Source organism: Varroa jacobsoni, unplaced genomic scaffold (assembly GCF_002532875.2).
Source record: "Varroa jacobsoni isolate VJ856 unplaced genomic scaffold, vjacob_1.0 scaffold_201, whole genome shotgun sequence".
NCBI classification, from domain to species: Eukaryota; Metazoa; Arthropoda; class Arachnida; order Mesostigmata; family Varroidae; genus Varroa; species Varroa jacobsoni.
Window position 1 is genome coordinate 274,769 of NW_019213103.1, and position 25,238 is coordinate 300,006.

At 37.4% G+C, this 25,238-nt stretch overlaps 2 long non-coding RNA genes across 2 annotated transcripts; both read left to right on the top strand.

Annotated features, from left to right (window-relative positions):
• Positions 1 to 301: 301 nt before the first annotated feature.
• LOC111273598 (uncharacterized) lies at positions 302 to 3,833 on the top strand. Its single transcript, XR_002687950.2, has 3 exons — positions 302 to 592; positions 798 to 865; positions 3,109 to 3,833. It is a non-coding gene; the product is annotated as an uncharacterized LOC111273598 (long non-coding RNA).
• Positions 3,834 to 7,919: 4,086 nt separating this feature from the next.
• LOC111273599 (uncharacterized) lies at positions 7,920 to 9,982 on the top strand. Its single transcript, XR_002687951.1, has 2 exons — positions 7,920 to 8,481; positions 9,777 to 9,982. It is a non-coding gene; the product is annotated as an uncharacterized LOC111273599 (long non-coding RNA).
• Positions 9,983 to 25,238: the final 15,256 nt, after the last annotated feature.

Sequence of the window (25,238 nt, forward strand, 5' to 3'; positions counted from 1 at the left end):
GTTGCTTATATCAAAACAGCTTAACGGAAGTACTCCAACAAGAATTCCTGGAACATTCCGCTGAGTAAAATGCACAGCTGCAAACGACGGAATAGGTGAAAGTCAGTAACTGCTACGGAAGAACTATGTGTATATACACCAGCTAGCTCTTTCAGTATCCTCTACTACTTGAACTGAGTATATGTATACACGTCTCTTGAGTGGCATCATAGACTATCAAGATTAGGCCGTCTTATGGTGTGATCTCTTTAAATTGATTCTTTGTAGACTAGTGCAGCTTATTTTTGGTGTGGGCTGCACTTGAGATTTTGTCTATGGATCAAATAGTATTATAAATGAGTTATTTTTCCCGTAGGGTGTAGTGTTAACTAAGGCAAGTTTAACCTTTATCGAGTCACATGATTTTTAATCATTCAAAGTCGCCCAAAGAAAAGGTATTTGTCTCGAGCTCACAAAATTAAATTTCCGAAAAAGGCTTTGCCATTTCTTCTATTTGAGGGTAAAATGACGAAGTTGAGACATTGATTAGCTGAAATGAGAAACGAAAAAAATGCCGCGGTGTATCTGGGTTATTACAAGTTTCGCCAGAAAGGTAAGGTTCTTGTTTTTTTTCTAAATTTTTAAAGAAAAGTTAAGTAATATATTTGTGTATGATTGAAAACTACAGGGCAAGCTTATTTTTGTAGGCCGAATGTGCAAGTAAAACTTATGTACCTGGAGCTGCTTCCACAGGGATCATTACCCTTTTATTGCCAATTTTCTATAGAGTTTTAATTTTTGGTAAACCTGATCTTCAGATAACAGTACTGTTGACTATTAGGGTGTGTGGCGGACACCTATGGAAACCATTGACCACGATCATTCGGTGAGTTTATCTTGTGGCGAGGTTGCCCGCTGAGCAAGGTTACCTAATAACAGGCAAAGGATTTAGGTTAGGTAAGATTTTAAACTAGTGTCGCGAGCAAGGTTATAGTTTAAAATTAGAGTGAGGAGACACCAATGAGTCAAATAATTGCCTTCAAATTGCAACTAGAGCAAGAAACAAAGCCCGGCCAGTCGTTCCGTTTTAATCATCTTGAAAGAGAATGGGTTAGTTGAGACAAAATCGTGGGTTATTTACAAAAAAGTAATGAGCTTGCCAGTTCAAAAAGACGAAGAATGGTATCACTGCGACAGTGTAACTTCAACAAAGTTGCAGGCTGGACTCAGAGTGACTGATTATTGGAACGGGACACAAAGTATCTCGGGAAGCGTAGATTTGCACTCAAGCTACGTGTAGTTGAAGTCAGGTTGGGTGTAAAAAGAGTCAAATACATTCATATTAGGTCAGGTTGATGAAATCACCACTGAAGGAAAACAACGGTCTTGTTCTAAAAAGCAAACGAAATAAAAGCGGTACAAATCGCGCAGCGACGGGGTAGCCGTTATTTTTTGTATTACTAGTGTATGAACTTATGTCAGGCTGGGCTTTTGTACGTCTGCTGCTAAAAGATGGCTTACATGATGATTTTTTACGGGCTAATAAAAATTTCTTCAGAAATGTCCTGCACCCTTGATTTTAGCGACTGGCTAAATATTTTTCCAGGAGAATTTATTGTTGATTTTACGAAGCTTGACCCTTCTCGTGCGACCTGTTCGAAAATCTTCGTTCTATAATTTCTGAAAAGATTTATATGCAAAAAATGTTCATATTTCCAACTCCCGTACAAAAACTGACGTTCAGAGAAAAGTATCAAATAACCCTTTTTTTTTTTCGGTAAATCACAAACGAGGCAGTTCACAAGTTCATCTTTAGTAAAAATAGTAACGGGGCAACTTCCTGTTGTCGAACAAAGATGGGAATGTTTGTATTTTGCATACTGTATACAAGAGCTAACAGTAGTCCGTGGTGGCTTCATACAGTAATATTGTGTTTTCGAAGATCGTTGTCTAGAGAGCCATAATCGGACCTTGAAATCAACTGATCGGAACCAGCGAAAGGTTGATGTAATTCTTTGTGGTAACCTCTGGTCGAGCACTAATTAAAACGTGAAGTATCACCGGATCAGACCAGATAGGTATTTTCAGGGTAAAGACGAGCAACAGTCTACTTTTTGACAAATTCACATTACCTAAAGTAAAAACTCTATTTTCTAATCTAAAACTTTCAAACTTATGGTTGAAAGATTTAAATATAGCATGCGCTTCGCTGAACATCCCGCTTCATTTAGGAATCTCATATTACAGAATCAGCAAATTTATATCACACTTTTGTCATTGTATAAGAAACACTCAAATTCAGTGAGTTTTATTTCTTGATACTTACACGTTACTTTATCTAATAATAAGCCTTTTAAAATGTATATAAAATATGTTGATATGGCACGGGTCTTATGTAAGACGATACGGACCGGTGTTGTTTTCTGAATTTTCATCCAAGCTAAAAATGTAATAGGTCATCTAGGGTCATCTATCTTCAGTAAGTCATACGTTTAACCTTAATAAATAACACCAGTATGCCGAATACGAATAATACCAGGAGAACTTCATTGCTAAAAGCTCCTGTGAAATTGACTTTTTTGGCTCCGAAATTATAGAAAGTGGTATAAACGCTGCTTTAAAATTATCTCTAGGTAAAAAGTAACAGCCCCGAGTTACATCAACAGAGTGGCAATGATACGGCAATTTAATAAATGCAAGATTTCTCGCAAAACACTCCGCAAAAAATAGTGCGACCGTCAAATTTATTTTTGTGGCTGGTAAATAGTACACGCGTTTGTTTTAATCGCCTGTAACAAACTGCATTTTACTTTAGCAACATCTCGTTTCTCGAAACCAAGTAATAACAAAATAAATCAACTATGCTATAATTATTGTTAATTGATATTGGCGGTGGATACAGAAGACCATTACATAAATCGCTTAAATAGGCAGAAGTATAAGCTTTCTTAGATGTGTATCCTGTGTTCATGCAAGCTATTAGATGTTGTGACTTCAACGCGATTGTGTCCGCGTCTGAAAGGCATTACTTGAAGTGTAGGTGTTCACGAACCAGCTCAACCTGAACAACGTTCAGGTGCGGAAAGACTTGCTAAATTCTAGATAATCTCCTTTAATCTATTTCCACAGAACACATACACTCGCAACCTTGGTAATAAGTCGCAAGTCAACCTGTTGTTTGCGCGAAACAACTAGTTCAGTTCGCTCACGGCAAAGATGGCGGCGGTAGCAATAGCATCGATGATCATCACCAATCAGAAGAGCTTCAAGCAGTTCTGATGGCAAACGCCGTTGTATTCACAACTGTGGCACCATCAATTGGTGACTTTTCGTTATGTAAAAGCAGCAAAGGGCAACAGAAGAAAACAGTAATAGTTAAACGTAAAAGATATGTAGATAAAAAAAATCAGAGATTGCCTTACAAAGCGCGTAGTATTATACTAAATATACGTACGTAAAAAGGGGGTTAAAGTAGACTTGGAGCAGAAGTGAAAAAACAGACTTACAATAATGGCATCACTACTTTGCGATTCCTTGTGGTCGTGTAAATAATTTGCAAATGATGCAGAGAATGTTACTATTGTCGGCCTGATGACATGGCTTCTCTACGCATACCTTACTTTTGTACAATAGAACTTATGTTCCAATATTTGGTCACTAACGCCGATTTTCAACATCAATTAGCTGTGTAAGAACAATACATCTACGAATTATATTATTAGCGTGTTGCTCCGTCTATGTCCGGCTCATTCGGTTCATGCTCATAAAAGTCATGTTATGAGATGTTAAGAGATTCTCCAAACGATACTTAAACAAACCCATGATAAGTTTTCGAGGAACCCAGCTTGATTTTCGTCTACCTATGTTAGGTTTTCTTAATTTCTTTTATTCTCTGTAAAACAGCTGGAAATCTGCAGCATTATATATATATATATATATATATATATATATATATATATAAGGAATAGTTATAAATAAAACTATTAATAATTGCTTTGCGCATTCTTACCTGATTTGCTATCGGAGTATGTTTCTCAACGTACGGCTATATGTTCTTCTCATTTACTTTCGGCTGGCGTTCTTGCGACGTGCCGACAGCTGACTGTTGCCACTCTGCTTATGAAAATAAAAAGCTAACGGATTTTAGGCAATCCTAACATCGTATGTTCGGCCCTTAACGGCTCTTTTATGCCATATTTACATAAGTCGAATTTCTTCTGTTCAAACCAAACCTCTACCTTCCGCTGCGACGTAAGACCTGTGGTGCGAACGCTGATGCCCTACTATGTCCAAACGGCTACCGAAAAGGCCCGAAAAGTACCAATTCGGCACATTGTGAATCACTGAGAGCTGTGTGAAGGCCATCGGAAAGAGTCCGTCGCCTGCCGTCCGTGATACGGGTCGCGTTGTTGTTCGCCACGATTGCGCCGACAGTTAAAGAGGAGCACTGCAAAACATCTAGCTCGCAAACTGAAGCAGATATTGTTTTCTTACCGGAATCAGCTGGACGAAGCAGAAAGAATAGTCGACCTTAACTAAAATACAGAGGGCTTCACTGTTCGGGTTCTTAGAAGGACCATGAACCTCAGGTCCACCTTAATGAAACGACGTCTAACGAGAACACAGTGTAGAGCGTATTGAATCCTTTGCATGCCGGTTCCACTGCTGAGTTCGCGATATAAGCCCACAGAAGAGCTAAATCTTGAACGCGAACTATACAACTGATGCTTAACCTTATTGTGATTTTGGTTCTATGCCCTAAAATATTCCCGCTAATCACAGTCGAAGAAGGTGCCAGTGGGCCTGTTTTTGATCGGTATTTCGGGGCTGCGGCTTGGAAAGAAGTCGGAACAGCTGCAGAGATATGGTTGTAATTTTTCCGTGCTTCAAAGGCGTATGAAAGCCCGAGTCTGTTCATAGAACATGCTTCTAGACGAAGATAAATAAGCCTTTTTCTATCATTATGTATGCGCGTTCCGATGGAGCAGAGACCGCCTCTTGCGAAATATCAGCAACTTATGATCATCACCACCTGATGCGCTGACTTTCAGATGCAGCTGGACAATAAATGTTTGATTCAGCCAGATTTACTTTATCCTTGAAAATCTTTTAAAAGTTATGTCTTTAAACTCTATGCCTAGGACGACCTTAGTTTGAATAACTCATAGCGCAACGGTATTCTGTTAAGAAAAGTTTTTATTTTTTTATTTAATTTAAATTCGATTCACACTTCTAAACAACAGTGCGAAATGGAAGAGCCGGAGACTTTTGATACTTATTACTATTCCTGACTATACACAAAAAGCGTATTTAATTTATTTAAAGTCGATACTCAATATGCAATAAAAAATTATAAAATCGAATTAATGGTGCTTTGGTGTATGAGAACCTTATGAACAGGCCTGCCTTCTAAAGTGGATAAAGGGCAAGAAACAAGTAAATCAGTCGAAATTTAAACTATGCACAGAATAGATTAATGACTCGGAATTACTCTTTAACAGCCAGTATTCTAAAAGAGGTAAGCGTTAATCATAAATCCAAAAATTCTATATATATATATATATATATATATATAATTTTTGCAAAATAGAAATAAAAAGGCTGGACATGTCTTTTCCTTTTACGGAACTTTTCTTTGCATGCGTTTTCGAATATTCTATGAATTTAGTGCAGGTGAGGGTTGAGATTTTCTGTTGTGATGGAATACTTAAACTCATTTTTAAATTGGCCAAAAAATGTGAATGTGGGTATTATTGCAAGAAATACTAGAATGCTTCGAACCAAAGGTAATGGATAATGCTTCATTGCCGACGACTTGATAACTACCATACCATAAATTCCACTTTTTGTATTTAAGACCCCCTTGAGGACTGTGCTAATAGGAAGGGATGCAAGCACACAAACTGCACTGAACCCAGAATCTAGAACTATTTAGGACACGCTCAAACTGTTCCCTAATTCAATAGGCATTCGTTTCTTTGTCTTCATTATTGCGCTTCGAGCCATCCCCATATCACACGATTCAGGAAGTTTCAAGATCGTAGTTATCAAAAAAGAAACAGAGCAGATCATATAATTAGTTTCAATCGTCGTATTTTATTACAATAAAATATGAGTAACTGCCTAATGCATTCATGTCTCCTTTTTTAGCATAAATTATGCTTTACTAGCGGATTTCGGTCCGCGTTTACCGGTATGTGGTTGGAGATTTCCCGCCAATGCAAAAATACTGATTCCAAATTAGGTAGTGTTCAGATTTTTCTTTGTATCTCATGCGGGTGTGATTCTAAAAGATTGTACCAGAGTAGAACTCGTGGTATCATTCAGAAGTGAGTTACAAAAGTTCCACACTAATGCGCTGCCTGCAAATACTATTCCTAATAAGCTAAATGATGGAAATGCCGGCCTTATGGACAACGCAAATCTTCTCAGGGGGGTACGTGGTAGAACTATGGTTTCAAACTTTGAACTGCGCTCTCGAAACAGCGTGGCTGTTTTTGTCTCAGACACTTGCTTTATCTGTCGCAAACCGGGGCGCGGGACAGGCGCCAAAAAGAAAAACAACTTCCGTGGTTGGTTTTTCCAGAAGTGGCCCTTTCTCAAGGTTTTACCTCAAGGAGAAATAAAAACTGTGCGATTGCCAGATTGATCCAATGTGAAGGTTCATTTTAATACCGGTTGGCTAGAATCGTCAGACATATCCAAAGTACAAACGGAATATTGAAATTACTTTGCATATTGTGTCTCCTTTATGACTTTTCAGAGCTTTACATTGTAGCTAATTTTGCCGACCATATCGTAGCACCTCAGCATTTGGAAAAGTTTCACGACCACAGCAGGTTACACTATTTAGAAGCACATTTCTCTCTAGAATCGTGGTAATCATTAATCTTACGGTAGAGGTTATGGAACCTATGAATCCCACAAAGGTGAATGCTTGACATGTTGTTCTAAACACTTTGCTTTAAATTGTTCATTGCCCTGGTGTTCTAAAATTCAAAAATAAGGTCGGACATGTTGTGACATTTGCAGTCTTTAACAAACTTGAGGTACGTAAATGTTTCGGCAGCGAACGGACTTCTTTGTCACAGAGCAGTGTATCTAAGAGTGATTATATTCTTTGTGGACAGATGCGGTCCCGTAAGTTTTTGTTTAGGAAAGCAGGTTTAATTCTAACCGGAGGTGTAAAGCACGTAAGCGGCGGCTCATTCTAGTATAGCTAAATTCCGTAAAAATCTGTGGGTGCAACTTTCACTCGTATAAAAGGAAGCGCAGTTTTCAGCGAGAGTCCTTATAGCTCTTCGATAAAGGGTACAACTTTTCGATCTCTTTTCTTTACGTGCGCTTCAAACAGTTAAGCGCTCTGGATTAGAATAGCCTGGCTACGAGGATCTTTCGATGCACTCCAGTGCTTTTCGATATATTTGAAATGTCTAGGAGTTTGCTCTCTTGTTTCTGCGTCTGAGCTCCCATAGGCCCGATCGTTCTCCGTTTTCTATACCTAGTCTAACTTCTGAAACGTACGAATACGTATCCATCTCCTTAATGACTATTGAGTGCATAAGCAGGCATTGAACAAAAGTATCTAAGTCGAAGCTAGCATTAAGGCGCCCCAGAAATGTTTGTTGCGCAGATTATCTGAGCCTATTTGTTGCTTGGCAGTGCTTACATGGCTTTGACTATCTCCGTCACCGTGGAGTTCCGCTTAAGCCTACATTCATTAGCTGTTCTTTTCTAATCGTACATACATTTCACACACCGAGATCTCTTTTGGGACATTTTATTGAGCAGCTGGTATGTTATTAAGATAGTCTTGCATGTGTTTCAGCCGGTGGGGTCAAGAGTGCGTTGTCGTCGATTGGCTAAAGGTTAAGTAGTTTCTGGGCTTACTTGAGGAGCTGCTCTTTTAGCTGCACGTTTAGACGGCCTTATGACGAGCCTGTAGCAAGATGGTCTGTGGAACCTAGAAGTGTATTTAGGACAAATGAATGTTAACGCTTTGGCCTCGTATTGTACCGCATTACTTCTTTCCTAATATTTGTTTGTTTTGTATATGACTAAAGCGAACTGGTGAGGCATTCGTGAGACGATTCGACATCTACGAGCTATAGTTACGGCAATATACCGGGCGTAATTTGCTGGAAATAGCTTTGTATTAGTCGTTTCAGAAAGGGCTCCTTTTCCCTGTAAAAAAAACGTCGGCTGTTATTAGAACAATGTTGCATGTGTTGTGTGATTGGTGCAGGCTGATATGCGTGTTTATGAACGAAGGATGGCCATGAGATAGGCGGACCAAGTCGACAAATGGTTAGAGAACAACAGTTTGGGTAAAATTATTGAGTTGCGTGCTGGCATGATTCACTAAAGACATGGAAGTTCGAGAATAATGGAATGGAAGATGCGAAATCAAAAATTGAAATCAGAGAGTTTGCCCGTATGGGATCTGGTCGCTCCATTCGTATTGCTGTTTGTTTCTTTGCACCTTTCCCGTTTTGTAAAAAAGTAAGTGAATGAATTGTTGCAGTGTACCCTACCAGATACCAGATAAATATAACATTTAAGTCGTCAAATACTTCAACATCATTCTAACTGCCTCGTTCTTTGACCAGCACCAGCTGGGCTACGAGATCTCGGGCATCATTGTTAAGTCGAAAGTTGTAGTTTCGCGTGTTTTACATCACGTCAATACTGAAAGTGGTATTAACCCACAGAGCTATCATCAACTAGTAACTACAGAAGATTAGTTTATGGAACTGGCTATTACTCGAAATAACAGTCAATCAGACACACAGGGCGTTCAGTTCAGAATAGTGCAATGAAAACGGTAATTATTATTGCTATACCAAATCCAGTAGCGGCAGACATATTCTTTGAAACTTTCACATATCATGAAACCAATTGAGTCAAAACTAAAATAGATCTATTCGACTGACGAAGACGATGTAAGGATCGGAAAACATTTCGAAACAGCATTTCCATTTGTTTATTGTGGAGATGTTACCATTACGAAAATTACAAATATTTTAGAAGTATTAGGTTAAATTCACTGATCAGGCATTAATCAGTTGTCATACAACAGGTTTAGTGCATGAGTTAATTAAAAAAGCGCCATCTTCAAGGGACTCTCCGTTTGATAACTTGTGTAAAATATATCTTGTCGGGTAGGTATCGGATTAATTTTTTAGTTTGCTGACTTTTTTTCTATGTTCCATATATATTATTGATTTCTTATCTATAGAAAATAAAAAAAAATGTCCGGTTGAGGTTTTCGCAAAGGTGTTAAAAAAATGCGTTTTCCAAATGCCTTTTTTAACCTAACTATTTTACAGATTGTTACCTTGAAAATGGCAGATATCTTCGTAAAACATCTGAACAGGGTAGTTCTGAGGTATTTATAACCTATATAATATAATTAGCTTAGAGTTTGCAGTACAAACACTGTTTCTGTTTAGGTTACGAAGTTGGTTCCTGCTGAGCAGATTTAGCTGATATGAGCGTGTTAATCTATTAGAGAAAATAGAGGAAACCGGCCGCTTACCGCTAAAAATTACAGGACTAATTATTTTAGGCTAGAGAAGGAATAGAACCCGCATGCTGTTACTTAGCGTTATCTAGTTGAAGTTAAATTTAGATGGAAAAATACTCGTTTATTTCCGTGTCCCATTTGAGTCGCTGTACGAAAATCAGTACACAAATTAAAGATGGTGCCCATTCAGTCTTTCGAAGAGCATGGTACTGCGAAAGTGCGATACAACACAATTTGCGTGAATAAAAGTTATTATTGTTATGACTCGTAGCTTTCAGCGACCCCCTGCTCTGGCCGCCCAAATGGAGAGACTCGCGTAGACAGGAGGTTCGCTCACTTGCAAACCACCCGAAGCCCCTTTGGTCGTATAAAAATTGCTAGACCGAACTTAACAAGGCTCTGATGCAACATCTCTATCTAGTGCGTATCATGGAAGAGATCCTCGCGAAGCTCAATAAAGGATTTCCCATTAACTTATTTTAGTGAAGCGTATTTGCAAACTAACGAGGACTTATGAGGCCTGCTCACTATGAGCATTCCGGAGGATCCATAACTCAATTTAACAGGCTATTTTTGGCATCAAATACGTTCTTGGTGTTTCGTCAACGTGTTAGTAACTAGACTATAGGACATTGTGGTATATTTCGATAACAATTAGGTTCCTCTGGCAGCAAGAAACTTAACGTAATTGGTGTGACTTACTAAATAAGATAAACATATTTTTAAATGAATGTTAATCTTATACAGTTCACCGGTGAAAATGGATAGTTTATCTTTTGTGCGACACATTTTTATCGAATTTACTACTAAAAAGCTTTAAATATACAAGATTGCCCCCGTATGAAAACTCATCATATGAATAACGAAAATAGACATAAGTCGCTCTATAACAATGATCAAAAAAGGGGAATTGGGAATGTTTGAATGGAGTACGTATGAAAAGGGAAGAAACTGTATGTGCAATGGCAATTAGTGGGTAGATAAAGTCCACCCCCAGGTGGAGAAGGGGCCAAACTGGCTATCTCATAAGTTGTTTTCTTTATGGTCTACCAAGCCATGACCTCGGAAGAAGCTCTGCCTCTTCTCCTGCAACCAGAAACGTAACACAAAATAAGATAATCAGATCCGGCCTGAGCGCCTTTTGCACAGGCAGATATGACTTGAACGGAAGGCTGGCTTTCTGCTCGCCCAATATTCTGTTTTGAAGCTCTAAAAGATAGAGTCGAGTAAAAATTGCTGCAATTTTGAATACTTTTTGAAGACGATGCTTGGGACTTAGCTTTAAATACTACATAGCTTGCTCTTAGTGAATACAGAAAACCACTTGTTCCATAACCACGTAAAATGTCTGTTGTCAAACGGTGCACGCTTTAGTAAAATCGTTCCATATCGTTGAATGAATATCTCTTGTCGTGAAGAGTAAAAAATCTTATTGATAAATCCAATTGTGTTCATATTTTACTTCACTTAATTTTTGTATCATTATTTTAGCAAGTTAGACTGTACTCTAATGCAGACGTTACCATTATGCTCAGCTATTATTATATACAATACACTAGACTATCCTGTCTATGTTTCGAATTCTACGTCAGGTCTCGCCGCTGCGCATTCTATCAGATGGCTGACTTCCAGCACGAAACGAAGTGTATTTGTAGCCGGGTCCGTAAATTTAGCAAGCAAAATCGTTACCCATAAAGTTATCATGGGGACTACACTAGACTCTGCTAGGCGAAGTAAAGCATTATGTGATTGGTTTTTCGAAGTTTTGTTGGTACATGTAAGCACATAGTGATGTTCACTGCAAAGAGTATACATAGTGCCCTGAACTGCATGCATAAAAAGGAATCAAAGAAGGCGTTTGTTTAGGAGTTCAAATATAAAAACCTCTATACTTTACGTTTGTGGTTAAAAATCCATGGGACCTTAAACCTGAACCCTTCGATCTACACAAATTGTTTGCAACAAGAATGAAAGAAAGACTATTTGCGCTTTATTCATATCATAATATGATATAAACAACGACAAAGAGCGTAGTAGAAGCTTGGGGAAAAATAAACTGATACGGACCACTGGCGTTAATGCTGGTATAGTATTCTTCCAAAAAACTTTTTATAAAGACTTTTTAGAAAGCAATTTAACGTAAAGTTTACTCGACTATTAATTAATCGATAAAAATTAAAAATTTTGCTTATTTATTGCGAATCTTTTAAAATATTATTATTACTTCATTGAACAAATAACAAACATTTCCAGGGAAAACTGCAAAAGTGTTGAATTACAGTTAAATAAATATACATTTAATCCCGAATCATTTCAAAAAGTCGGTTCAACGTATCTCTGTTAGGTTAGGTCAGAGCTGAATTATAGCGGATCTGGACCATAATTGTTATAGTACTTAGTTTGCAGGATATTTGTCCGTTTGAATTATAACTACACTGTTTTATATAAAGAAAAGCTAAATAAATACAAATTTTCTTCAAATTCAATTATATTCGACCGTACGATAACCTCATATCAAAAACATATGGAGGCAAGTAAGCTAGATATATAATACAACGAGTTATTATTCAGGCAAAATGATTTTTTAAGCAGTCGGAGGATAACGTATTTTACAAAAACACTGCTAAATTTAAATCAACAGTATTTTTAACATCTAAGATTGATATCTCATTATATATATTAATATATATATACATAATAACATAATATACATATACATTAATAATTTTATAACGGTACATACTATTTTTTGGCGCAATACTATAATTATAAGCACGTTTATATATACGCACTTTAATATTATTTGACATTATTGACAAAAATTAAACTGACATTACTTGAAAATAAAAAAAAAACTAATTATAGATTCAAGTAATTTCATAGCTTAATTTTGCAATATATTTAGTGTAGTTAATTTTTCTCTATGTAAATTAATTTTGCGCATTTGAAATTGTTTCAAATAATATAAAAATGCATGTTAATTTGTGTAAGTGTCATTGACCAATCAAAAAAGGCCACATAGAAATTTCATATGTTATCAGGTTTAATCAAAGATAACTCGCTCCTTACGTGAGCTATCTGCATGCAATGAACGCTAAAGGCTTATGTGAAAGCTGCCTCCTTCTAATTTGTAATAGTAGCACAGTCGCCAGAAAGACATTTTTAAGTTGCTATGGAAGGAAAGGCACTCACTTGTTCCCTTCACTTCTTGCTGCATTCAGTGCTACAACTTTGTTCAGTGTGTTCCGAACGCACCTTCGCACCGTCTCCATCATGTCTGGGACCCGAGCCTACATTTGATCCCGTGTATTTTTGAGTTGTGAGACGTTCGTAGTTTCTTGTTCGGTCCTGACTTGCCCTTTGACATAATGTTTTCGATCAACTTCAAATCAGATGAGTTTTCCGGCCACAATAAAAGCCCAACACTATTTGCAACACACTTGAAAGGTGCTCGTTTGCATTATACAACTGCGATCTGTAAGCACGTAAGTCGAATTTAAGGTAACTCTTATGCACGCGAATGACAAATAAACTTGAAAGAACTTATTCAATAAGGCTTTGGAAGTCTTATTTGTGCTCCCAGGGAGAAGTTCCCTTTACCTTCCTTGAAATAGCTATTGTTTGCTAGTGTTACTTTGTTTGAACTGTTCTTACTTGAAGAGACATAACAGAATCGCAGTGAACTTGTGTATAATTAGTTCTGTCGATTTTTTCGGCCTCATGTTATTTGAGATGCGTTAACAACAAAAAAGAAGAATATATGCATTAAAAAAAAATTTCCTTGTCCTTTCAAAAATGATAGATATATGGTAATGAGTCAAGTAAAAGGACAATTCGTTGCGTGTTACTGTTAATTGTCTGTTAGGACGGACGTACTCAAACTTGACTGTCTATAGGAAGTAATCCTGATTCATTTCTATTTTTAGTGGCAACTTGTAAGTGAGCAGGAGTGCGTTCTAAGAATGGTCTAAAGTTACAGAAATACTGAAAAAATACTTACACAGCTGGAAAAATGTTAAAGACAGATAGGCTCTATCGGCTAATGAAGCATTTGTTTTTTACCGACATTGGACAGCCATTTTAAAGGACGTAAAACAAGGCATAAGCGCCTGAATTTTAGTAACAATTTCGTTTTCTTTTGACACATTTAAGATCACTCTTTGCTTGTTTTACATGAAATGGAGGCGGTAAAGCGCCGCAGTTTTATACGTGTAAACTTAGTACAGAAAAAAGTACAAGTTATTCATTGCTTTTTGATAGAACAAAAAACAAGACGACATTACATCATGCTTTTTCTATGTGGCTTGACGCTAATTTCAATGTACGCAGCGGTTATAAACTAACCTATCTTTCATAGAAAATAGTAACATTTTATTATTAATCAATACGACACAGTCGAAAAATTAACTGAAGATAAATCAGTGCATTTTATATTAAGTATGAGTTATATGCTTATTTGTGAATATTGTCTTAATTTTTAGATGTATTGTAAAATGAGACCTTTAGTGAAGACCCTGTACCGACAGCAAATAGTTTTAGGATTTTGTAATAAAATCACATAATAGATTCCACCCTATATTAACACTTATTTATTAACATAAATTAAATAGTAATTTTTCTTATTATATTGGGATTTTTTATGAACGATTGTTGTAGCTTTAGTGTGCCGCCAGATACGTGGATCTGCGACAAAAGCCATCTCTTCTGTGCTATGTGATTCTTACTTTTATTGAGACAACGAGATGCGTACGTTGCACGAACAGCATCGAGAATAGGTTTTACAGACGTAAAACGTCTTTACACTATTCAAAGTGTCGTAGTGAACATTATATACCGGGTACCGTGTACAACTTCATGCATGCGCCGAATTCTTGAGTTACACAATGTTCAGAAAAGAGAGAGATAGCCGCATAGGATTCAGATCGGATGAATTTCCACGCCATGCTAGATCCTCAACATCATTAGCGGCAAACACCTTAGAGATACCCTACCATATGACATAGTGACTTTTCGTGCGCGAATATAATTCCTATTCCAGAACCATTCTCGTATCTGGAACAGCATTTGCGTCTGAATTACCTCACTGCATTGTCGTTTTTCCATAATCCTGTGGAGAATGTAAAGCTCCTGTCTATGGAAATCACGGCCGACATAATTTTGTTTGGATATTTAACCTGTTTTGCGCAAGGTTTATGGGCTTTTTAGCTAGAACGGCTTGAGACGTGTTGAAAGTTACTACCCAAAATCCCAAAAATGTAATTCATCTAAAAAAGCGATTCCTTCTCACTCATCATCGCCGAAGTTTGAAGTTGTTTAGCCTACACAAAACACGCATACTTCCACACATAACCGTTTAAAAATGCTTTTCTAGAGACATTATCGTTATACCTGCCGTCATTAGAAAGCAGAGGAATGCACTTTTATATAGAAAAAAAACGCATGCGGCTATTTACTTTTGATTCGGAAAAATTTTCGATCAAAATCGACAATGTAATAAATTTCTAAATGGCTTTATTTAACTGACCTAAAACGATCTAACTGACGAAGTGCTAGAACGTCATTTGGTAAAGCGCAGCCAATTGTGGCTTCATAGTCTTTAAAATTTTTTCGGAATCAAAGTATTATTGCTGGATTCTAATAATGCTTAGAGCCTAGATATATAAGTGAATTAAGCAATAAAACCTGTGAAAACTTAGAACCGAAGGGTGGAGGTTAGAAAGCACACAAATCAGATAAACACCGCTTCATAAAGTCCGCTTCAAAAAAAGGACTTAAGCAGCTCACACGAATCAGACCACTTTGAAAAGGGCTGTGCCGAATATGTAAATTTCGAGTAAAATCAGATCCTTCAACAACAGTTTGAAGAGAAGAAGAGCTGGATTCGCACCAATGGGATGGCAGGTGACGAGCTATAAAGGCAAAAACAGATACGTTTATACATGCTATCGCTTCAAAAACGATTCCAAACAAAAAAAACTGTCCCGGTGGTCGCAGAGTTGATGGCGAGGCTAGTAGTGTTACTAAATCGTGTGTCTGAGCCTTGACATCTGTTTTTTCGAAGATCTTTCTCACAAGAAGGTATCTCGTTATACAAGCACGATGATGATGATGGCTGTAGCCTGAGACTAGGTTATTAAAAGGCTTAATTTGGAAGGGAGAGATGTTCTCTATACTTTTGAAACATCAGTTATTCAAAAATTACTTTCGAGCGCAGTTTTATTAGCGCCGACTATCACTTAATAAATGTTACTAAATCTATATTCATACATTTTCATTTGTCAGATTGCTTTGTCGATCGCCAACGGCAGATCGAATCATCAGTAATCATTGCAGGCATATATATTATTTGCATTTTATCCGTTAGGTCACTGGTAATTTACCTAGGGCACTTGCATATCAATGTGCATATACTACAAGCAAGTTCCAACACAGGCTAGCTGCTGTCATATCTGAAAACTTCAGAATTAGGAAGTGCATTAGATCTTGAAATGTTTTCCCTCATAACATGCTATTTCCAGCTCCCGCATGGCGTATTAGGAGGAACTGCGAAATTAACGATATTAACAAAATCCAGCCCATTCTAATACTTCAAAAATCCTTAACTAAATTTGCTTCGTCTCTCAACGTTTGGGCAACTGGGTCTCACCTGGAAAGTTGGAAACACGTATTCAAGTGTTTTGCTAACATTGAGTTTCATTCCAGATGTCTGCGACCTTACCATATGTAGTATATTACCTTTCTGTATGTTAAAATTTCTGCTCCAAGCGGATTCTGTGCTTAGTAATGCTCAGTACCGACCCCTAATTTCCGGCTTTTTTCAAAAATCGTAAATGCTAATGAGGTTGTTATTTTTACGAACACTGATTGATAATAATGATATAACTAGCAGTATTGCAGTCCTCACAAGTTATCCGTTTTTCATAAATAATAATTAAATAAGGTCTTGTTGCAAAAAATTGTTCAAATATTAGTATTGTATTAATATAAATGCTTTAACAGTGGGACACTTTAAAGCCAAACTATGTTTATTTATTGCATAGTTAAATTCATTAACACGTGCACTCTACTTTCGTTTAATACTTTTAGCTGAAAATTACACGTTGAAATCTGTTAACTACTGCGCTTAATCATCAATAGCACTTGTACTGTGTCTGTATTTTGAAAACAATAACTGTTTTTTTCCGTAATATTCAAGTCTTTTGTTGCATTTATGCATTTATTTTTTTATGATGTAGTTAAATGTTTTCTTTTTTATCATTTATTACTATATATACACAATTCGCGATAAGCTAAACCTCTTATGGCATAAATCACCTAAACCACCAAACCACGACAAAAAGAAAACGGTTTTTTAAAAGGACTATATCTTAGTGTAAAAAATTTTATTTACGCTTTATGAGAATATTTTGTTATAAACAGGCTGCTTGATTTAAATATAGGAAATATGTATGTTTATAAGATCTTGTTTTTGGACTTAATTGAGAAGCAGTGGTGTCCCAAGTTTGTCGCACTAACATTTAGTCTAAAATAGAACTGTTAGAAGTATTAATCGCGAGCAGTATAATCCGATATTTTTCCTAGAAAAACCAAACACATTAGGAATTACGACAAACGCTAGATAAGAATTCCACATAGAAATCACGGAAGGGCCGATTTGTAATGATCCCTACATGAGAACTTTAATAATTTCTATTAGAAATCTTTTCAACATCAAAGAAAATAAAGAATGACTCTTGCGTTCCTCCATCCAATATTGAGCAGTAATCATCAAAGAACGTGGAAAAGTCTATGAAGACTTGCTCTTAATATTTTAAGCGGCCTTATTACTTCTCTGATTTTTTGGAAATGTGTCTATTCTTGGTTGTGGTTAAGGTTTTGTTTAATATGATTATCTCATATATAAGATTTCACATTCTACTTTCAAGCATAATAAAATAAGCCGGATATTCGAAGATAGCCAGGGTATCATAGAATAAGTATAAAATTTTCAAATATTGGGTTATCTAAAAGTGTTGACCGTTTTTTAGCCAGAGTGCTTTGAAGTCATATAACTGAAGTATTGTTAGTAGCGATGGAGCGACTTGATGTATTTCTAAAGCTGAGATTTAACAGTAATAGATGTGCCAAAATAGTTAAAAAGTCCACATCCAGACTTATGATGAAACATCTTCAAAATGAGTGAAGGTTCTTCAAAAATGTTCTATATTTTGGATTTTATTACAGTAAAGGCACAAATAATGTGCCTAAAATATTGTGCGGTTTACTATAAGATACGTTATAGGAAGAAATGGCCCAAATACGATGTTGTCGATTTGGATGTTAAGCAACTTAAGTATACTGATCCGCATGGACTAGAATTAAGTTAAAAGGGTGTCGTTTGATTGATTAGTTCTATTTGTTTATCTGCATTTGACTAAGAGTGACATGCTAGCCTGCTGTTCGGGAGAGGAAAAACAAGCTTTTCGTGCGTTAGATTTCAATCTAGCCATATACCATATCTATGCATATAGAAAATTTTACCACTTTTAACGCCATTGGCTTACTTCAAAGTATGCAACGTTGTTACAGTGCTCTTTTAACTTAGATATTGTACGGAAGGATAAAATGTAATAAAATACCTCTGCCAGAAAATTTTGAATAGATACAGATGACACAGATAGATATTTTTTAGATATATATTCTCGTTAATTTGCCTTTCAGAAGAGTGAACTTCAGAATGTTAATCGTATTTTTTTCCTGTATCGTGCGTTGTGAAATTGATACTTGCAATAGCTTGAATCCAATTCTTGCAGGCTTCCGTTAATAGGTAGCGTTTTTGGCAAGATTTTCCATCACTGCGGAAGAATCTTATTAAAATTCTTTATCTAAAACTTCTACAATTTAGCAAGGATAAAAATGGACGTGTCAACTTTTTTGTGTTGTATTCATGAAAAGACCTCGAGCACCGTCTTTTTAACTTAGTCCTAGGCCCACAAAATTTGCTATTGGGTTGTGCTATTCTCTGCGCTCTTTGCGTTATTTTGCTCGCGAACAACTGCTTGCGAAATCCTCTGCGTGGTCCAAGCTTTAATCCTACTATGCATGATTGTCAATTTTTCTTTAACGTGAGTCATCATAAGCATAGAAAGGTATAACGTGGGGTAAGTTTTAAACCAGTACTATCCTATCCCAACATTGCTTAGTTTCGGTGATCGGCCGAGAACCGGCGTGTTCAATGTGGTATAGCCAATGGCCGTTTCAACCGGCTCTTCTAGTGCTTGCCAGAATGATTCAATCGCCAGCGAAAGAGCGGAACGCCCTCTGAGAAACGTAAATGACGACGTTGATATGGCCCGTGCGGCCACGACGGACAAATGGCATCGACAGTTGGAAACTTTCAAGGCTAGTAGTAGAGGAGAGGTTCCGGACAGCTGGACCTGGTATCTAATTCCAGATGTCAAGGAATGGATTCACAGCACCTACGCAGAGCTTACGTATCACTCCTTCCGGGTCTTGCCGGGCCACGGACAGTTCCAGACTTACATGGCCAAGATCGACTAAGCGCAAGTGGACACTTGCGTACCCTGCGCGTTAGGTATGAAAGACGGAGTAGAGCATACTGTGCTCTACTGTCAGGTACTAAATGAGGTCAGAACTAAGCAGACACAAAGAGAGATATTAATGAAGTATAATGTAAAGAGAATGGTGGAAATTATGCAAAGGATAAGGCAGATTGGAATAAGCTTACGGTCTTCTTTGACGGCATTATGAAAAAAAAGGAACAACTCAAAAGGATGCGCCGCAAGAGAATAACGAAAGGACAAGCTCGAGACGAGCAAGGACCCGATGTCCTACAGTCGGCTTTTATGGGAGAGCAGGGCACAAGACTCCGCCCGGGAATTAACGTACCCGGGGAGGAGGAGAGCCCGAACGGAGGATGGACCGGAAAGTAACAAAGGAGATAGTAGCCCAACGTTCGTTCCTGCAAGCTATGGTTTCGAAGTAATATTAAGCTATATCCCGAACCCAAGCCCAAGTCTCTGAGGGGTCCAGGGTTTAGTGGATGAGAGTCTCACAGCGTCAGAGAAACAATACCGTTGTGAAATCTGGTCTACATAATGCATTTGCTTTCAACCTCCCAAAAAAAAGTTTTAAACCAGTAATTGATGACAGAATAGACCGGGGGAGGGGGGGGGGGCAAATAACGTATATGATAAGAAAGATTCTCACAGAACACTGTCTATCCGTCTAGAGTTATCTACGTTGGATAGAAGAGGCACCCTCAGCATTCGGCGCCCTCAGCATTCCGCGCTCTCAGCATCCTGCGCCTACCGCATCCCGCACCTACTGTGTTACACAAGACGACCCCATATACACACACTAGGGCTAAATCAGACACTAGAGCTAGTCAGCACCAGATTTACTGACCCTGCCGCTGTCTCTGATTTTCGCCTATAGCACCGTTAAATGAAGACCCGGATTGGCTTAAAGTGAAACATAAGAGAAGAATTCATAATGAGTCAGTAGTTGTCTTAGTCAGAATAAGTCCAGTAGCCGGAGCTGGGTTCACAGTCGGTGCACATGAAATAGGTTTTGTTCTAATCGTGCCCATACGTTAACTTATGACTCAAGTCTTATGTAAAGAAAGTCCCAAATCAGGCGCAGAGATACTTCGTTTTGTGTTTGCAACTGCTCACGTAAAATCTGAAACATTTTAGATCAGATTACTCAACATAAGGCTTCATGAGAAGTTTGCGAAGTATCCTATATGGCATAATAATGTTGAACATTTTTGGCAATGTTTCATATATCTTACTCTATTTAGTTGTAGGAAGTAAATCAATGTATAGTCGGATCAATTCCGTGTAGCGAACGAGTGAAGTGATAATCTAAAAAGGGTTACTGGTCAATAGTGCTGCAATATTACGGTATATGTAAATAAATGCGACATAAAAAGTACAGGAGTGATTTAAACTTTGTTATAAATGCACAAACTTATAAGGACATAACTATTGATCCCGATGTGCGAAGTTTTATGTAATTATATTTTTAAATAAAAAAAATTGAATGTACTGAATCAAAGGCTTTTATCATTTGGCTCACTATTCGCAGTCCTTTTACCAGAACCTACTATATGCACACGTTCTTGAAATATATATTGAAGATGCTCCTCAAATAATTCTAATTTCTCGTATGATGCCTACCATTTCACTCTCATTTCCTAGAATTGAGCAAATTTGATTTACTATGGGATCTATCTGTTAGACGCCGGAAAACAAACAAATTGTATGTCTTAGCGCAATTTGATCCAAGTCTGTATATTAGTTTAGTGATTTCAACCTTTATGTATGCCTGCGAAGTTTGAAGGCCGTTTCTTTAGGAGCCATAGAAGCCACCTTAGCATGTAGCTTGAGTAGACTAGGAATCGATAGAATCACGTAAGATTTTGCGCCTTCTAATAATCCACTCACTAAAATAGTTGAGGGAATGTTAAAAATAATAATAGTTTTATAATAATAATAAAAAGAATATAATAAATATTTATATTTCTTAAACTTAGACCGAAATACGCGCGAGGTGACCAGATTATATAGGATGGGGAAATTCATAAAGAAAAGAGTGAATTAATAAGTAGTGTTTGTTGTTTAGTGCTCGGTGTTCAGCGAATATTTAAAGCTAAAGTAATTAAGAATGCAGTAATTTTGTCTATTTCACAATATACGACTACAGAGAAGTAATATAAAAACGTTGTAGCCAGTGTATATTATGTAAGTTAGCTGACGAAAACTTCGACAATAACATTAATTTGTTCACACATAATTGTTCTTGTTTATACTTCAGTTGGTGTCTCAATATAAAATATATTGTACGAGGCGTGTTTAAGCCGAACTGTAGAGAGTCTCGGCACACTCATGTTTCCATTGTAGCCGCTGAATAGTTCTTAGCGGAATAATTTTTAAAAAACTTGAGTGCACCTTTAGCTAAGACTTGTAAAAATTGTCGAAGCAAGCCGTACTTACATTTAATGGAACAGAAGTTTAGCAGTCGTAGTTCTTCGTAAAACCAATGTTCTAATAAAAGTACACCATAGTTCAGCATTGGTTTTACTGCTTAGAAGCAGAGGACAGAGGGTTTATCTTCGTAACGTTCTAAAACCACTCTTAAGTTTGCCAATTTATTTAACTTTCGAAGTAGAAAGTGGCAACACGAATAAGTGGAGATACTTGTCAGGTGTATTTAGAAAAACAAATTTCCAAATTGGATAAGACGTCATAAAAGTTTAACAAATCCGGTGAGCATCGATGTTAGATTGTTAACTCTAATAAGAGCCTAGAAAATATAATTACGAAAAGGAAAAATATTACTTATTAATAGGAAAAAAAAGGTTAATTGAAGTACTTTTACCATACTATCAATAAACTTGTGCTATTAATGGCGGTTCATTTTTTCTAGGACCAAGCACGACGGGATGGGACTCCATTATCTAAGTAAAGGTGGTCTTTTGGATTTCTTTGCTTATTGAAAATTTCATTTTTATCTCCTTCTTTTCTCAAAATTCTTCTTCTTCTTTTTGAAAAGTTTATTCAAAGTTGGAACCAACGGTAATCGATTAAAGCAAGGTCCAGTAGGACTGCAGGAGGAAAACCAGTTTCGAATTTTGTAATTTTTGCCTGCCTCTTACAAAACGTAAACTTATGCTATCGCAATGTTTTCAGTGTTTCCGACTTTTTTCGTTTCATGCAGCGTTCCAAAATTGTGTGCACAAATATATTAAAAACTCAATACTTAATCTTTATACATTTTCTACATTGATTCTTCTAGATACAATACAAACGCTGAGAGCTATCTGGGCAGCCATATTTTAATTCGATGGCCAAACTCATATTCGTTTTCAACTTCCCGTGCAGTACGAGAACGAGTACGCAAAATTTAGAATAGGGCCAGAAGAATAAACTGATTCAATTCAAACAACAGGGCAACCGAGCTCTTCGTCAAAACGGAACTAGCCGGAATAGCTATGTTTTTTCTAAAAGACTGGCTAAAACTATTGAACCTAAACCGGATGACGAAGTGTTGTACAAATCGAAAAAGAGCAAAAAATAGACGACTTGCTATTTCATTGCGCATATATATATACGTATATATATATAGAGTGGACTAAAAGTGTCTCCATAGCTGAACAGTCTTTAACTAACATAATAAACAGGAGATACACAATACAATATCGTAATAAAGACGGAATCAATTGTAAAACGTGGTTGCACGAAAAGGATCCTACTACCATTTCTCTCCTCCAATGATACCATGTTGTAAGCACACTACAGGGTACAAGATTACATAGTACATGCTAGGAGTGTAATAACAAGCATATTATCAGTATTTGAATTGAGCTCGTCCTGAATGTTTCTTGTAATTTACTCTAAAAATCTTGTAAACTCATTCCAGGTTACCCACTTCGGGCTTACGTAGCACTGGTAAGCCTGACTTAGTCTGTTTACATTCGGTCAGGAAAATTTTTTTTCCTTGTTCCTGTTTATATATCGGGATTCAGTGGCCCATGATAATGCATGCGCTCCGTTCTCTGGTGGTGGCCCAGTCTGGTTTTAAACGGAAAACACAAATATTCAGTACACTCATGGGTGTAAGTTTAGCACTTCTTATATTGACTATTTTATCTACCACTGAATGGACATAACTGCCACGATAGCACCTGAGCTGGATCATTTTAAGGTGACTGATCATTGCAGGTTAGGGTTGATGCCCATACTGTCCTGGAAATCGCTAGGTCATTCTACGATCAACCATTCGTCATAATCAACCATTACTCTCACAGCTTCTATTCTCGGTTACTTCCTTTTTATCGCTTCATCTTCCTTTACTTTAGTTTTGCTGCGTCGCAGTATACTCATAGCAGTAGAACTGTAAATTGCAATTCTCACCTAGGTGATAAATTGTGTCATATTTTCTCTTAATTTTATCGTATTTATATTCTCAAACAATATGTCCAAATCCTGAATAGTTGAATCGTATACCCATTTTTCTACACAGCAACTGAAGCCTCCTAATTTTCGGGTCCTCCGTTTAAATTTCGATATTCTCTGTAATTTCCAACGTGTCTCGCAACTCTTCTCCTATTCGCCTTGCATTTAGAAAAGGATTCACACTACACAAAATCACTGCTATGGGAGTATCAAGCGCACTCCAATTATCAACTTCCGCGTTCATTCTCTTGCGGATAATTCCCAAAAACATAAAAGGCCCCGCCCTTAGGTGTGTCAGTCATCTTAATGACTGTTTCGCCATCCTTAGTCTTTGTGACCGATTCCAGCGCAATACCTGCTTTCTGTGATTAGACATGGTCAAATGTACAACGGTTTTTGACTCTTATTCTGTCTATACTTTGTACTATTTGTTATGGGAGATCTTTACCCCTATCGTCTCGGTACGGCAGCCAATGAGCCGCAAACATATTCTAACCAAACATCTAAGTGACACACCTTCAAATTCTATTGAGATATGCATAGCAGCGCTCTACCTTTTTTGGATATCTTCTTTACAACTCTTTCAACAGCACATTTCTAAGCAACTACTATGCAGCCTTCTGTTGAAGACTTAACGGTTGGTTAATATTTGATAAGGAGGTGGTTACTCCCATCCTTTATTACTTTTGGTGGCATCACCTTTACGTAGGCTGTCAGTCCATACACCCAGCACATGTCTTAGCCATTGCAGCGGAAAAGGGAGTTATTCCAAGAGAGCTTTATCTTTCTCCGAGTCATTCGTAATTAGCATAGCTCTGGTCTCTTGTACTGCCAGAATCACTCTCCTTCACAGCGTAATGAACAATTAAATAAACTGTCGGGTCAATCCCCTAGTTCCTCCAGGGTCTTTGCGTTGCCAGAAACTTCTTTTCCCTCGCCGTTTACTATTTAGTCAATTATTGCATTTTTGCCCCTGACTTTTCGGCCTTGGTCAGGTTTTGTTCCGCTTCAACAAGTGGTGTACCAAAGAAGTAGTTTACGCTTCTCTCCTATTTTGTCCGCCTCTTTTCTTATCTTCTTGGCAAGAATCTCGTTCTTGCTCCACACGAACGCACCGTCCTGTCTGAAGTCGTCTCTAGCCTTTAATACATGGTTCGAAAGGATACATTTTTCCACTGACACAGAAGAGTTACACTCCTTTGGCCTCCTGTTATAGCTTCCATGGGTTACTCTATGGGTTATTTCTTTCACTTGTTTTCCGAGCTTTCGTTGTCGCTGTCGAGCGATACGTAACCTGTTAGACTCAATTGACTTCGGAAGGTATGCCTCGCAATAACGTGCACGGCTGCAATTGGTGTTGCTTGGTTTCCTTTGAAAATATTTGAGGAAAGTTTATTGAGTTTTATTGTGTAAGTGACGTGACGTTACTAGCGAAGAGCATGAAGCTAGTGACAATTGTTACTAAAAGCAGATGTCAAGGGTCAGAAGCCCTTTCCAGTCTCTAGAAAAAAACTCTATAACACCGGGAACGCGTCGTACGTTATGTTAAACTTATCTAAATGGAAACTTAGGCATTTGAGCGTTAGGATTATTTTAATTGGACGGCTCTCCAGAGTTACCTGCAGGCTAGGTGGTTTTTGACAATTAAAAATAATTACTCATTTTTCCAAAGAAGATTCTGAGTCCGTAGCGCGGCGCCACTGAATAGTTACCATTTGCTACACTGCAGTTCATACATATTCAAGCTAGTAACCGTAATCAGCGAATCGTCT